This window comes from Phacochoerus africanus, chromosome 3 (genome assembly GCF_016906955.1).
Source record: "Phacochoerus africanus isolate WHEZ1 chromosome 3, ROS_Pafr_v1, whole genome shotgun sequence".
In the NCBI taxonomy this organism is placed as follows: Eukaryota; Metazoa; Chordata; class Mammalia; order Artiodactyla; family Suidae; genus Phacochoerus; species Phacochoerus africanus.
Window position 1 is genome coordinate 124,989,899 of NC_062546.1, and position 16,115 is coordinate 125,006,013.

The 16,115-nt window shown below is 42.6% G+C and overlaps 1 protein-coding gene across 7 annotated transcripts in view; it reads left to right on the forward strand.

Moving 5' to 3' along the window:
- The first annotated feature begins 545 nt into the window (after window positions 1-545).
- WDR33 (WD repeat domain 33) overlaps window positions 546-16,115 on the forward strand; it is a 120,077-nt gene continuing 104,507 nt past the window's right edge. For 3 of the 7 annotated variants that reach the window (XM_047772610.1, XM_047772609.1, XM_047772611.1), the window contains exon 1: window positions 546-726. The gene's annotated coding sequence lies outside the window, so the exon portion shown is untranslated. The remainder of the gene's footprint in view (window positions 727-16,115) is intronic. The other 4 variants (XM_047772607.1, XM_047772612.1, XM_047772613.1 and 1 more) reach the window with 2 other exon arrangements.

Here is a 16,115-nt window from a genome sequence, read left to right on the forward strand (position 1 = left end):
GCACTCAGCCCTCTTGGAATGGGACTACCGAGTCTCAGAGTGGGGGGATGCTAAACTTTAGGAGCGACTGTGTAAAGTTTTCCAAAGTGGTTGTACCTCAGTGCTCAATTTTTATAACCTGGTCTCAACTCTCAGTGAGGAAACGAGATAACCTAGAGGTGTCTAAAGTACGAAAACTGTATGCTTGACTCAACTCCGAGCCTTCATTTAAATTCTCAAAATATTCTCAGGCAGGTGCTCTGATTACACGGATGAATAAACGGACTGCAGCACCACCCCGAATAAATTTCCTATTCAAATTTTGGAAACCGGGGTATTTTTGAAAGCATCAAGGTTAGCTCACAGTGTGAAGAAAACAGGCGAGACCACCCGCTCCTCTTTCCTCCTCGTTCCAGACAGCGCCGATCTCCGGTGAGCTGGAACAAAGGAGTTGTTCAGTGAAGCCACGAGGTTTGCAACAACGTCCCGCCTCTCACCTGCACACATGCGCAGTTTGAACTCTAAAGAACCCGTCGGCCCAGACGCGCGTGACGTAGTAGCGTATGCCGATGCGTGATGACGCATGGGCGTGCGCTCGGTGGTTCATAGGGGAAGATGGCGGCTGCTCTTTTGGAGGAGTGGGATTGAGACGGGCGGAGGGGGGAGGCCAGGAAGGAGAGACGTTCCCGGCTGTGAAGACCGACATTTCGCTCGCCAGTCATTGGGAGCTCTGCTCAGCGCCGGAGGGTGAGTCTGGCGGCGGCACGGGACCGGTCGCCTGCAGCAGGCGGCGGCACTCTCCGCCATTTTCCATCTCGGCCGTTGCGTGCTTTGGGGGCCTAGAGGGGCGCTTGGGAACAGGTTGGAAGAGCAGGGAGGATCTCTGTCTGGGGCTTTTTGTGGCGGTTTCAGCACTTAGGGGGGAGGGCTTGGAAGCTTGAGGCAGACCGGGAAAGGAGGGCATGGTAGGACTAAAACTCTGACTGGGGACAAGTGACGACTAGAAGACGTAGGTAGTAGTAAGGCTATGGATAAAGCTGTGAAGTTTGGAGGTGGAAGCGCGTTAAACTGAAATTTGGGGCGGGAGTGGAAGGGGTTGGGCCGAGAGTTGAATGAGTGTGGCTTTGAGTGGTTGGTTGAAGGGGTCACGGGAAGTTAGTTAATGAGAAACCTGTAAAACGGCGGAAGGTTTAGCCTCGTTATTATTGTGGCTTGAAATCGGCAATTTTAACATATAAATCTAAAGCTTGACAGGCATAAAACCCCTGTTCCTCCTTTGGAATAGTTACATTCCTACTTTGTTTGGTTTAATCATGTTCTCTGCAAATTCTTTAATAACTCCCTGCGCATCTCCAATTTTAAGTTGCCTTTTGGCAACTAGATTTTTAGGTTCTTAGAAAGCGTTCTTTTTTTTAAGGAAAGAAAAAAAAAGTTGGTACTTTGTTGTAAATCCCTGTGGTTGGTAGCTCTTCCGCAGAAAGGAGGAGGCGGGTCGATAGGAATTCCCGTAATTGGATCTGTTTAAATCAAATCAGAAAAGCACAGGTTTTTGATAGAAAAGTCTCTCAAGAATGTTTTGAAGTAATTTCTTCGCAAATGACAGTAGGCTATTGGAAACTTCGGGAGACATCAGAATTTGAAAAAAAAGGTTTATGAGAAATACCTCGGGAGCAATGAGTTGACTTTTAAAGTACACTATGGAGATTATTACCTGTATCTCCACGCAGTTTTTTTTTTTTTTTTTTTTGCCTGTGAACGTGATGCAGTGGTACATCTGTTTAATTCTGGCAAAACTTTTAGAGACTGTTAGTTTAAAGGAGTCATGTTAATTGTTCTCCTGATGTCTTTTTTCTTTTCCTAATAATAACTGCGTTTGACACCCATCTTTTATTGCACTTTTTAATTGATCTTCTTGCCTACAAGAAGATTAAATATTTTATCGATTCCAGTTTGCTCTGGGGCTTGGAGTTTCATATTTATCTCTTTTTTTCTTGAAGTTTATAGGAAGAATTTGGTTAGAAAGTTGGCCTTACAATGCTTTAGGAAAAAAAAAAATGAAGCCTTGTCTATGAAGTTGGCATTGTTTGGTTGGTGGAAAATAGTAAAGGACAGATTTTTGCCATCACAGTTTTGTCTTGAGCTAAGGCTTTAATTATACTTTTGGTAACCACTTAAGGTGCTTATTCAGAGTCCCTTTGCTAAGTAACAAGCCTCTATACTTTCCTGTTACTTCCCAATACAACATGTTGATTATTGCCGAATTTCCAACAGTTTCGTATTTCAGAATAAGAAAGTAAGGTAAAATAAAGCTTTATAACTGTAACAGTGTATTGACAAAGATAATAGTGAAAGGTTTTCACCAAGAATGTATTTATGTAATCCCTTTGAGGCTGCTTAGGGGGAAAAAAAAACAACTTTTAGATAAGGTAGTATTAATTAGAGCCTGCAAATTAGAAATTTTCATTATCAAAGTATATTTATTTAAATGCCATAAACTTAACAGCTCGTTTAAGCATTCCAGATTTGTTGTTTAAGATTCCAGATTGTCCTAGTTTTCTGCTAAACATTCTTCCATGATTTTGTGTTGAAACTTTTGCTTGTTAGAGTTAATTCTTTTTCTTTTGGAATAGTGAACGTTTCTCTGAGACTCGTAAGTATATATAGTATTGGAAAATCTTACAGACATTACTCTCATCCTTTCTGGCTCTTGAACATTTTAGTATTTTCTGGTAGACTGACTGACTTTATCATGTTTGTATTGTACCTTATATTCATAAATTTGAATGCTTATACATTCCCAGAGCTGGATACAATTGGAAAGGGCAAGGGTCCTAGCAGTAGAAGACCTACCTAGGTTTGAATACCAGGCTTACCACTAACTAGCTTTTTCATAGTTGGTCAGTTACAGTCTGAACTTCTGTTTTTTCCTTATTTATAAAAATATTAATTACGATATTTATCTCAAAGGTGAAAGGAAGTGTCTACAACGTAATTCAGTAAATTTTGACATTTTTCTTTCTGTGACTTGAATTTAATTGAAGTCATTTTCTTTTTAAAAATTGAAGTATAATTGGAGTTCCCATCCTGGCGCAGTGGAAACGCATCTGACTAGGAACCATGAGGTTTCGGGTTTGATCCCTGGCCTCGATCAGTGGGTTAAGGATCCAGTGTTGTGGTGAGCTGTGGTGTAGGTTGCAGATGTGGCTCGGCTCCTGCGATGTTGTGGCTGTGATGTAGGCTGGCAGCTGTAGCTCCAATTAGACCCCTAGCCTGGGAACTTCCATATGCTGAGGGTGCGGCCCTGAAAAGACAAATAAATAAATAAATAAATAAAACATTGAGGTATAATTGACATAACATTTTAACTAGTTTCAGCTGTTCAACATAGTGATTTGGTATTAGTGTGTATTGCAAAGTGATCACCCCAGTAAGTGCATCATCATACATCTACAAAGTTTTTTTCCTGTGATGAGAACTTTTTAAGATCCAATCACTTAGAAACTTTTAAATATGCAAGATAGTGTTATTAACTGTAGTCACCATGCTGTTTGTTACATCCCCTTGACTGACTTCTTTTAGAATTGAAAGTTTGTACCTTTTGAGCCCCTGTATCCATTTCACCCATTCCTCTCTTTCTCATTTTCACTTAAAAAATTAACTCAGGAGTTCCTTTCGTGGCTCAGTGGTTAACGAATCCGACTAGGAACTATGAGGTTGCAGGTTCGATCCCTGGCCTTGCTCAGTGGGTTAAGGATCCGGCGTTGCCGTGAGCTGTGGTGTAGGTTGCAGACATGACTCAGATCCTGTGTTGCTGTGGCTCTGGTGTAGGCTGGTGGCTACAGCTCCGATTCGGCCCCTAGCCTGGGAACTTCCATATGCCGTGGGAGCGGCTCAAAGAAATGACAAAAAAAAAAAAAAAAAAGCTGTTTTTGTTGAAAACTTACTGATAATCTCATTACTCTGGTAAACTATTCCTTTCCCTGTGTTATTAAAGAATTTTGTGTAAATTTCTACTTAATGTGTTTTGGTTGGAGTAGTATCTTCACTACTTTGTCAGCTCTTTGGGGACATATGGTACAGTACCTTTTTTTTTTTTGTATTCATAAAACCTAGGCATTATAAAAGTTGAGGACTGAATGAATTTTCTATGAAAATGCTCCTCATGACTAATGGGATCCGTATTTCACACAGACCTTTTTTTAATTAAATTTTTTTTTGTCTTTTTGTCTTTTTGTCTTTTTTTTTGTTGTTGTTGCTGCTATTTCTTGGGCCACTCCCGTGGCATATGGAGGTTCCCAGGCTAGGGGTCGAATCGGAGCTGTAGCCACCGGCCTACGCCAGAGCCACAGCAACTCGGGATCCGAGCCGCGTCTGCGACCTACACCACAGCTCACGGCAACGCCGGATCGTTAACCCACTGAGCAAGGGCAGGGACCGAACCCGCAACCTCATGATTCCTAGTCGGATTCGTTAACCACTGTGCCATGACGGGAACTCCTAATTAAAATTTTCAAAATTAATTTTTTTTATTATACACGGTTTATTTCTGCTCCTTGGGCCTTACTTGTGGCCTCTTTGCCTGTATCCCTCCTTTTAGATTATGTATATCCTGTCCACTCCTCAAATCCAGCTAAAATCTCATCCCATTAATGAGGTCATCCCATTAATGAGGTCCTCGGTGACTTTTTAGTTATTTACAGTTGTCTCTCCAGTTAGCCTCAGGTCTGTATGACTGTCTTGTGTTACTTTGTGTCCTGTAGTATCTGCTACTGTGCGCTGATGGTTTTGGGCAGATCCTTGGGTGGGTTGACAAATGCACAGCTATGCTATAAGACCAGGTTTGTTACAGGCACCTGCTCTTTTACTATTCTCCTTAGTAAGATACTTTTCAGGATTAGTTTCCCTTTTTCTGTATGTGATAGTCTGGTAACCTTTTTTCTATCTTTATATGTTAGGAGAAAGTGAAAAAACATCCAGAAAAGTTGGAAGAGTAACACAGTGAACACCTGTTACCTTTCATTTAGATTTATCCATTATTAACATTTAACCATTTTGCTTTTAGTCCTCAGTGTACTTCTCACGTCAACAACCAAATGAAATTAAATGCAGATATGCTCTTTGTCCCCTAAATACCTCAGGATGGATGTCTTTAAAATAATGCCATTTTCTCTACACTTTGTGTATTTTTATTGCAAACTAGGCTCCAGCTAAGACCATATAAAAACACAATGCCATTACAATGCCTAAGACAGTATTAAATCTCTGGCATGGTCATGCCTGTAGCATGTGGAAGCTCATGGGACAGGGATCAAGCTGCAGTCACAGTGGTGACCCAAGCCATCACAGTGACAATGTCAGATCCTTAACCCACTGTGCCACAAGAGAACTTGTGGCATGGACTTTTTAAAGAATGTTCTGAATGGGGATTTTCTCATTGAATGCTTAACATGTCATTTAACTTGTTTCTCTATTTTAAAAAATTTCCTATCAATTGGAAGTTATATCTAGAGAGGCTTGATTAAATTTGGGTCATATATTTTTGGCAAAAATACTTCATAGGTGGTGATGTGTAATTTATATTGTTACATAAGGAAGGACAAAATTCCTGGTTTACTGTTTCTAGTCGTGATCCATCAGTAAGGGTGTGGGGATTACCAGCCAGATGTTCGTTTGCCCCATTCTTCTTCTTCTTCTTTTTTTGTCTTTTTGCCATTTCTTGAGCCACTCACTCCCTCGGCATATGGATGTTCCCAGGCTAGGGGTCGAATTGGAGCTGTAGCTGCTGGCCTACACCACAGCCACAGCAACGCGGGATCCGAGCCGCGTCTGCGAACTACACCACAGCTCACGGCAACCCCAGATCCTTAACCCACTGAGCAAGGCCAGGGATCAAACCTGCAACCTCATGGTTCCTAGTTGGATTTGTTAACCACTGAGCCACGATGGGAACTCCTTTTTTTGGTCTTTTTACTGCTGCACTTGAAGCATATGGAAGTTCCCAGGAGGCTAGGGCTGGAATCAGAGGTGTAGCTGCTGGCTTATGCCACAGCTATAGCAATGAGGATCCAAGTCGAGTCTGTGACCTACACCTCAGCTCACGGCAACTCCAGATCCTTAAACTACTGAGCGAGGCCAGGAATCGAACCTGGGTCCTCATGGATGCTGGTCAGATTTGTTTCTGCTGAGCCACAGCAGGAATTCCTCATTGTATCCTTTACAGTGCTAAGTTTACATGGGGAGTGTGGTGTCCACCAGGTTTCTTTCTTTTTTTTCCACCAGATTTCTCCATTGAAAAAGTACGGTTTCCCTTGTCACCTTATAGTTCATAATTGTTGGCCTAGTCACTTATTTCATTGGCGGTTATGAATATTAGATGAATGAACGTTGTACAAAAATTCTTCTCATGGGTTTTATTTGTTTACATTTATTAACTGCTTTCTATAAAAAAGAGGAGTTCCTGTTGGGACTCAGTGGAAACGAATCTGACTAGCATTCAGGAGGACACAGGTTTGATCCCTGGCCTCAGTGGGTTAAGGATCTGGCGTTCGCATGAGCTATGGTGTAGGTCACAGACACGGCTCAGATCCCGAGTTGCTGGGGTATAGGCTGGCAGCTACAGCTCCAATTTGACCCCTAGCCTGGGAACCTCCATATGCTGCGGGTGTAGCCCTAAAAGGCAAAAAAAAAAAAAAAGCTCCCCCCTTCATAGTTTCAACTTTGAAATTTTGAAATAAATATGTACTTACAGAAGAGTTGGAATAGTAGTACAAAGAACTCTCATATACTTTTTTTTTTTTTTTTGCTTTTTATGGCCACACCCACAGCATATGGAGGTTCCCCCAGGCTAGGGGTCAAATCGGAGCTATAACTGCTGGCCTCCGCCACAGTAATGGAGGATCTGAGCGCATCTGCGACCTACACCACAGCTCACGGCAATGCCAGATCCTTAACCCACTGAGCGAGGCCAGGGATGGAACCCTCATCCTCATGGTTCCTAGTCGGATTCGTTTCCACTGTGCCACAATGGGAACTCCCTCATATACTTGTTTAATCCCTGTTCACTCTGGTTAACTTTTTGTTACATTTGTTCTAGCTCTCCTTTTCTTCATCCCTTCCTTTTTCCCTATCCCATGTATTTCTTCTGAATCATCTGGTGTCATTCACAGGATACCATGCACCTTTCCCCTAAGAACACCATTTTCTTAAATACTCAAAATATTAGCAAATTCTGCACAATTAATATTGCTAAGGAGTTCCTGTCATGGCACCGTGGGAATGAATCCGACTAGGAGCCATGAGGTTTCGCGTTCAAAATCATGAGGTTTTGGCATTGCTGTGGCTGTGGTATAGGCTGGCAGCTACAGCTTTGATTTGACCCCTAGCCTGGGAATCTCCATATGCCATGGGTTCGGCCCTAAAAAGCAAAAACAAACAAAAAACAAAAATAAAATTGCTAAAATACCTCATTCACATTTCATATTCAGATTTCTCCAGTTGTCTCAATAACATCCCTTATGGAGTTTTTTCCCCCAGTAATTTAGGATCCAATCTATAATTGAACACCATATTTGTCATGTCTCTTTAGTCTTTAATGAGGACCAGCTCTATGCCCATTTTTTTCTTTAATGACTTTTTTTTAATATAAGAGTATAGGCTGTTGGGGAGTTCCCTTCATGGCTCATTGATTAATGAACCCAACTAGGATCCATGAGAATGCAGGGTCGATCCCTGGCCTCAATCAATGGGTTAAGGATCTGGCATTGCCATGAGCTGTGGTGTAGGTCACAGATGTGGCTTGGATCCTGCATGGCTGTGGTTGTGGCTGTGGCATAGGCCAGCAGCTATAGCTCCAATTCGACCCCTAGCCTGGGACTTCCATATGCTGTGAGTACAGCCCTAAAAAAGCAAAAACAACAACAAAAAGGGTATAGGCTGTTAGTTTTGTTTTCTCTTAGTTTTGGGAGTATTACTAATACTTTTTTTTGGTATATTAAGTACGGGGTTTTTTTAATTACTTTTTTTTTTTTTTTAAATGGCTGCACCCTAGGAGCATATGGAAGTTCCCAGGCCAGGGATCGAATCCAGGCTGCAGCCAAGACCTAAGCTGCAGCTGAGACCTGTGCCACAGCTGTTGCACTGCCATATCTTTTAACCCACTGCATGAGGTTGAGGATCGAGCGCATGCCTCTGCAGTGGTCTAAGCCACTGTAGTTGGATTCTTAACCTTCTGTGCCACAGTGGAAAGTCCTGTTGTTTTTGTTTTTGATGCTTAAGTTGTCCCAAATTTGGTCAATTTGAGCCCCTCTTTGAGTTGGCGTCCTTTTTGACTGAACCTGATTAATCTTTGAAAGCTTTCTTGGTTTTTAGAGTTCCCATTGTGGCACAGTGGAAACGAGTCCCAGGAGGGGAACTCGGGAACTCCTAAAGGTATTTTTCAAATGTTTGTCTTCTTTCTCCCCCTTCATTTTTTTTTCCTTTGTAAAGTTTTATTGAAGTTTAGTTGATTTACACTGTAATAATTTCTTCTGTACAACAAAAAGATTCAATTATACACTTACACACGTCCATTCTTTGTCAGATTATTTTCCCACATAGACCATCACAGAATATTGGGTAGAGTAAGTCCTACTTTCTTTTGATAGAAATTGGTATTTATAAATTAGGATTTGGGTGCTAGGTGATATATGCAGTGTTATATGGTATCTTTTCCTCTGGGCTCCTTTCAGTGCACAGAGCTAGGTAACATGTTTTCAAAAATCATTTGTTTATATAGGTATTTAATATAATTTACTTACTTGTTTTTGGCCATGCCTGCACTTTGCGGAAGTTCCCAGGCCAGGGATTTTTTTTTCAGCTGTGCCTGTGGCATGTGGAACTTCCTGGGCCAGGGATCAACCCTCCATCACAGCAGTGACCCAGGCTGCTGCAGTAACAATGCCAGATCCTTAACTCACTGTGCCAAAAGTCAACACCTATATTGGTATTTTATTTTAATTTTTTTTGCTTTTTAGGGCCGGACTCGGCATATGGACATTATTGGGCTAGGGGTTGAATTGGAGCTACAGCTGCCAACCTATACCATAGCCACAGAAACGTCAGATCTGAGCTGCATCTGCAACCTACACCACAGGTCATGGCAATGCCAGATCCTTAACCCACTGAGCGAGGCCAGGGATTGAACCCACAACCTCATGGCTCCTAGTCGGATTCATTTCCGTTGCGCCACGACAGGAACTCCAAGTTTGAGTTTTTGTTCGTTTTTAGGGTGTGCTTTTTTCTTGATCTCTCTTTTTTTTTTGTCTTTTGTCTTTTTGTTGTTGTTGTTGTTGTTGTTGCTATTTCTTGGGCCGCTCCTGCGGCATATGGAGGTTCCCAGGCTAGGGGTTGAATCGGAGCTGTAGCCACCGGCCTACGCCAGAGCCACAGCAACGTGGGATCCGAGCCTCGTCTGCGACCTACACCACAGCTCACAGCTACACCAGATCGTTAACCCACTGAGCAAGGCCAGGGACCGAACCCGCAACCTCATGGTTCCTAGTCGGATTCGTTAACCACTGCGCCACGACGGGAACTCCTGATCTCATTTTTAATATGTTAAATATTTACATGGCTTAAAATTTAATACAATATTGAAAGAGTACTTAAATTTTGCTTCTGTCTCTAAGCTCTGCGCTCCCATCCTCACTCATCCAGTGTGGTGTGTGTGTAGGGTTGTATTCTTATTTTCTTTCTTATGTAAGTGGCATAGTATAAAAAAACTTGCGAACAACTTTATTTTTTTAATTGTAAAAAAATTATTTTAACTTTTTTTTTTGTCTTTTTGCTATTTCTTGGGCTGCTCCCTCGGCATATGGAGGTTCCCAAGCTAGGGGTCCAATCGGAGCTGCAGCCACCAGCCTATGCCAGAGCCACAGCAACGCTGGATCCGAGCCGCATCTGCAGCCTACACCACAGCTCACGGCAACGCCGGATCGTTAACCCACTGAGCAAGGGCAGGGACCGAACCCGCAACCTCATGGTTCCTAGTCAGATTCGTTAACCACTGCACCACAATGGGAACTCCTATTTTAACCATTTTTAAGTCTACAGTTCAATAGTTTTAAGTACAATATTCACATTGTGCTATGGATATGAGAACTTTTTTCACCTTGAGAAGTAAAACTCTATATCCATTGAACAATTTCTCCCCATTTCTCCCTTTCCTCTCAGCCCCTGGCAATCATCCTTCTACCTTTATGTTTCTATGAGTTTGATTACTTTAGATACATCCTATGATTAAAATAGCCCAGTATTTGTCTTTTTGTGACTGGCTTATTTCACTTAGCATAATGTCCTCAAGGTTCATCCATGTTGTAGCGTGTGACAGAATTTCCTTCTTTTTTTTTTTAGGGCTGCACTCACAGCATATGGCATATGGAGGTTCTCAGGCTAGGGGTCAAATCGGAGCTACAGGTGCCGACCTATACCACAGCCACAGCAACGCAGGATCAGAGCCATGTCTGCCACTTACACCACAGCTCATGGCAATGCTGGATCCCCAACTGACTGAGTGAGGCCAGGGATTGAACCCGAAGCCTCATGGTTACTAGTCAGATTTGTTTTTGCTGCTCCACAATGGGAACTCCCAGAATTTCCTTCCTTTTATAGCTGAATAATATTTCATTATATGTGTGTGTGTATATATAAAACACATTTTGTTTATCCATTCATCTGTGGATGGGTATTTGTATTGCTTCCACCTCTTGACTTTTGTGAATAGTGCTATTATGAACATGAATGTGCAAATCTCTCTTCAGGACCCTGCTTTCAATTTTTTTTTTTTTGGTCGTTTTAGGGCTGCATCTGCAGCATATGGGGGTTCCCAGGCGAGGGGTTGAATTGGAACTGCAACTGCCAGCCTATGCTACAGCCACAGCAGCATCAGGTCCAGGCCATGTCTTCAACCTGCACCACAGCTCACGGCAACGCCGGATCCTTAACCCACTGAGCAAGGCCAGGGATCAAACCCGCAACCTCATGGTTTCTAGTCGGATTCTTTAACCACTGCGCCATGACAGGAACTCCACCCCCTCAATTCTTAAAAATAAAAAAATTACCATGACCATGGCATGTGGAAGTTCCCAGGCCAGGGATTGGATCTGAGCAATCACTGGATCCTTTACTTGCTGAGCCACCAGGGAACTCCTCAGTTCTTTCTGATGTACTCAGAAGTGGGATTGTTGGATCAAAATGGTAGTTCTGTTTTTTGAGAACTTTCCACCCTGTTTTCCATGGTGGTTTGCACCACTTTACAGTCCTATTTTTTTTTTTTTTTTGGCCATGCCCATAACATGCTTGGGTCAGGGATTGAACCTGAGCCACAGCAGTGACAGCACTGGATCCTTACTGCATCCTTAACCTGCTGAGCCACCAGGGAACTCCCTACAGTACAAAAGGGTTCCAACTTCTCCATATCCTCACCAACACTTATTTCCTTTTTTTTTTAATCTTTTAGTATGTACACCATTCTGCAAGTTGCCCTTTCACAGTGTTGATTGTGTCCTTTGCTGCACACTTTTTTTTTTTTTTTGGTCTTTGTTGTTGTTGTTGTTGTTGCTATTTCTTGTTTCTTGGGCCGCTCCTGCGGCATATGGAGGTTTTCAGGCTAGGGGTCGAATCGGAGCTGCAGCCACCGGCCACCGGAGCCGCGTCTGCAACCTACACCACAGCTCACGGCAACGCCGGATCCTTAACCCACTGAGCAAGGGCAGGGACCGAACCCGCAACCTCATGGTTCCTAGTCGGATTCGTTAACCACTGCGCCACGACGGGAACTCGGCTGCACACATTTTTAAGATTGATGTAGCTCGCATTTATGTGTGGACCCTTTGTTTTTTCCTAACATTGTATTCAAGAAATCATTCTGTATCAATTCAGAGATTCCCTCCCTGTACCCTCCCCCAACCATGTGATTTATAATAAAAATTTGTGTTGGTTTTTGTCTGGTTCCTGACATAGAAGTCCTAAAACCCGTGGATTTCCTAAGTGATTAGCAGGAAAAGATTTCTTGGTATCTTTTTTTTTTTTTAATTGGCCATACCTTCCCATGTGGAGGTTCCCAGGTTAGGCGTTGTATTGGGTCTGCAGCTGCCAGCCTACACCACAGATCCAAGCCACGTCTGACCTACACCATGGCTTATGGCTACGCTGGATCCTTTAACCCACTGAACAGGTCCATGGATGGAACCCACATCTTCATGGATACTAGTTGGGTTCTTAACCCGCAGAGCCATGATGGGAACTCCAAAGGTGTCTTTTTATTCACAGCACAACCCTTTAAATCACACCTGAGTTTATTTAATGAGATGACTTTTGGAAAGCTCCTGGGGATGGAGACTGGTTGCTGGGGAAACCAAACCAAGATTTGAAGTTTGGATTTTTCAGTCCCACCCTCTTGGTCTTTAGGAGAGGATTGAGGCTGGAGGTTGAATCAATTGCCAATGATTTAGTAAGTCATGCCCAGGCATGAAGCCTCCATAAAAACCTGAAAGGACAAGGTTCAGAGAGCTTCTGGGTTGGTGATGCATAGAGATTTGAGGAGAATGTTGGGCTCTGAGAACAAAGACACTGTGAGCCCCTTCCTCTATGCTTTGCGTTGTACATCTCTTATACCTGGACATTCCTGACATATTGTTTTATAATAAATCAGTAATTTAGGAAGTAAAATGTTTGGGTTGTTTTAACCTTTTGGTTACTGTGAATAATGCTGCTGTGAACATTTGTGTACAGGTTTTTTTTTTTTGTGGACATGGTTTTAGTTTTTTTGGAGATATACCAGGAGTGGAATTGCTAGGTGTTAGGTAATTCTGTGTTTACGATTTAGGGAAGTTCTGAATTGTTTTCCTAAGAGCTTGCACTATTTTACACTCCCACTAGCTATGTGTGAGGGTTCTAGTTTTTCCACGTATTAACTAATTCTTGTTATTGTCCTCTTTTTGATTGTAGTCACCTTAGTGAATGTGAAGTGTTCTCTCATTGTGGTTTTGATATGCAGTTTCCTAATGATGCTAAGCATCTTTTCCTGTGTTTATTGTCTGTTTGTATACCTTTAGAGAAAGAGCTCTTCAGACACTTATACACTTAATAAATTGGGTTGTCGGAGTTCCCTGGTGGATCAGCAGGTTAAGGATCTGGCTTTGTTACTACTGTGTCCTGGGTTTGGTCCCTGGCTCAGGAACTTCTGCATGATGCACGTGCAACCAAAAAAAAATGCGTTGTCTTCCCTGAAAACTTCCACCCCCCTTCCATGGCATATGAAAGTTCCTGGGCCGTGTATCAAATCCAAGCCGGGGCTGCCACCTACACCACATCTGTAGCAATGCTGGATCTTGGTGGGCGATTGAACCGGTACCTCCACAGAGACAAGCCGGTTCATTAACCCACTGCACCACAGTGGGAACTCCCTGAGTTGTCTTTTTATTGTTGAGTTATAAGGGTTCTTTATATATTCTAAATGCTAGTTCCTTATCAGGTAGTGATTTGTCGAAATTTGTTCTCATTCTGGGTTTTTTCACTTTCTTTCTTTGAGTGTTTTGTGTGTGTGTGTGTGTCTTTAGGGCAGCACCCTCAGCATATGGAACTTTCCAGACTAGGGGTCGAATTAGAGCTGTAGCTGCTGGCCTGTGCCACAGCCAGTGCAACCTTATCTGTGACCTGTACCACAGCTCAAGGCAATGCTGGATCCTTTTTTTCTAGGGCCGCTTCCCATGGCATATGGAGGTTCCCAGGCTAGGGGTCTAGCTGTAGGTGCCAGACTGCGCCAGAGCCACAGCAACATGGGATCCGAGCCGCATCTGTGACCCACACCACAGCTCACGGCAACACCGGATCCCCAACCCACTGAGCAAGGCCAGGGATCGAACCCGCAACCTCATGGTTCCCAGTCGGCTTCCTTAACCGCTGAGTCACGATGGGAACTCCCCCTGTATAATTTTGAAATTTTAGAATTATTTTACTTCTAGAGATCAGATCTAGATCCTTAAGGAAACAGGATTGAGGAGATTAAATTTATTTATTGTCACAGAGTTAGTGGAAGAATCAAGGACACCTGAATATCAGTTAGTGTTTGTTCTTTATCTTTACAGAAAAAAAAAAAAAAAGAAAGCAAACAGCCCCCCAGGGAGTTTCCCTCATGTCTCTGAAGTAACAAGCCTGACTAGGATCCATGAGGACTTGAGTTCCATCCCATGCCTCATTCAGTGGATTAAAGGATCTGGCATTGCCGTGAGCTATGGTGTAGGTTGCAGATGTGGCTCGGATCTGGTGTTAACCGTGGTTGTGGTGTAGGCCGGTGGCTACAGCTCTCATTCAACTCCTAGCGTGGGAACTTCCTTTTTTTTTTTTTTTTTTTTTTGCCTTTTAGGGCCTTCTCTCTGGCATATTGAAGAGGTTCATTCAGTACACCTGGTTGGGTTCATTAACCACTGAGCCACGAAGGGAACTCCCTAGCTTGGGAACTTCCATATGTCATGGCTATGACCCTTAAAAAAAACCCAAAAAACAACCCTGAACATTTTCATAGTGTAGCTTGTTCATTATCTCTGGGAGAGAGCTAAAATTATAACAATTAAGTGGCCAGAAAAGTCTAAAACAGGAAACTCTTTCATCAGGAACTGAATGGTCCTGAAATTGTCATATCTAGCTTTTTTTCAAAATTGATTACCAACTAGCAGGAGTTTCCATCGTGGCTCAGTGGTAATGAACCTAACTAGTATCCATGTGGATGTGGGTTCAATCCCTGGCCTTGTTCAGTGGGTTAAAGGATCCGGTGTTGCCATGGGCTGTGGTGTAGGTCACAGACCTGGCTCGGATCCCACAGCATTGCTGTGGCTGTGGTGAGCCTGCAGCTGCAGCTCGCATTTGACCTCTAGCCTGGGAGCTTCCACATGCCAATGGGTGCAGCCCTAAAAAGCAAAAAAAAAAAAAAAAAGAAAAAGAAAAAAAGAAAAAATTGATTACCAACTAGGACTTTGGTGTATTTCTGTTTTTCTGTTTTAGTACCCTAATTATTTTCAGCCTTTAAATCTGCCAGATAGGAGTTCCCAGCATGGCTCAGTGGAAAGGAATCTGACTAGCATCCATTGGGACACAGGTTCGATCCCTGGCCTCACTCAGTGGGTTAGGGATCTGGCGTTGCTATGAGCTGTGGTATAGGTTGCAGACATGACTCAGATTCCGAGTTGCTGTGGCTGAGGTGTAGGCCAGCAGCTACAGCTCTGATTCGACCCCTAGCCTAGGAACCTCCATATGTCCCAGGTGTGGCCCTAAAAAAGACCAAAAAAAAAAAAACCTGCCAGATAATCATGGTAGACTGTTTCTCGGTAGATTTTACCCACACAAACCACATCCCGAGTGTGGAGATAGATGCTTTCCTCATATGTTTCAGGTACTCAAACTAGTTGATATTATTAAGGAGTTTTTTTCACCCATATTTTTTACTCACACTGCTCCTCTCCGACTAAGTTTTATACAACAGTTTGTGCTCAGAGTAGTTATTTCTAGTTCAGTGCCTGTGTTCATAACACCAATTAGTAGCATTACTTTTGTAAGTTTTCATTCATTCATTGATTTATATACTTTGTTCTTGTGTTACAAAAAAAAAAAAAGTAAAAGGTACAAGAGTGTATACAGTGATGTGATCTCCTCCGTGTGGTTATCCTCCAGTCCTCTTTCATCTGTCCAAAATGGACAGTTACCAGTTTGGTGTGAATTCTTCAAGAGATATTTTGGGTTTTATATAGCAACTGTATTTACTACAGATGTGTATGTGTTCCATTTTTGTTGATTTTCAGATCATGTGTATGTCCCATATTTGTTGCTTTTCACATCATGGTAGTAGTCTATACACTGTTTTGTACTTTTTTTCACTAAACAGTTTATTTTGGAGGTCTTAAATAGATCTACCTCCTTTATAATAGTTGCATAATGTACATTGTACGGGCAGCTCATGATTAACTTAATAGACATGGGTGGTTTCCAGTCTTTTGTTATTAAAAGCAGTGCTCCATTGAATAACCTTATACGTTTGTGCTTGTGCTTGTGTGAGCACATATGTAGGGACAAATTCATGGAACTGGAATTGCTTGGTCAAGGTATTT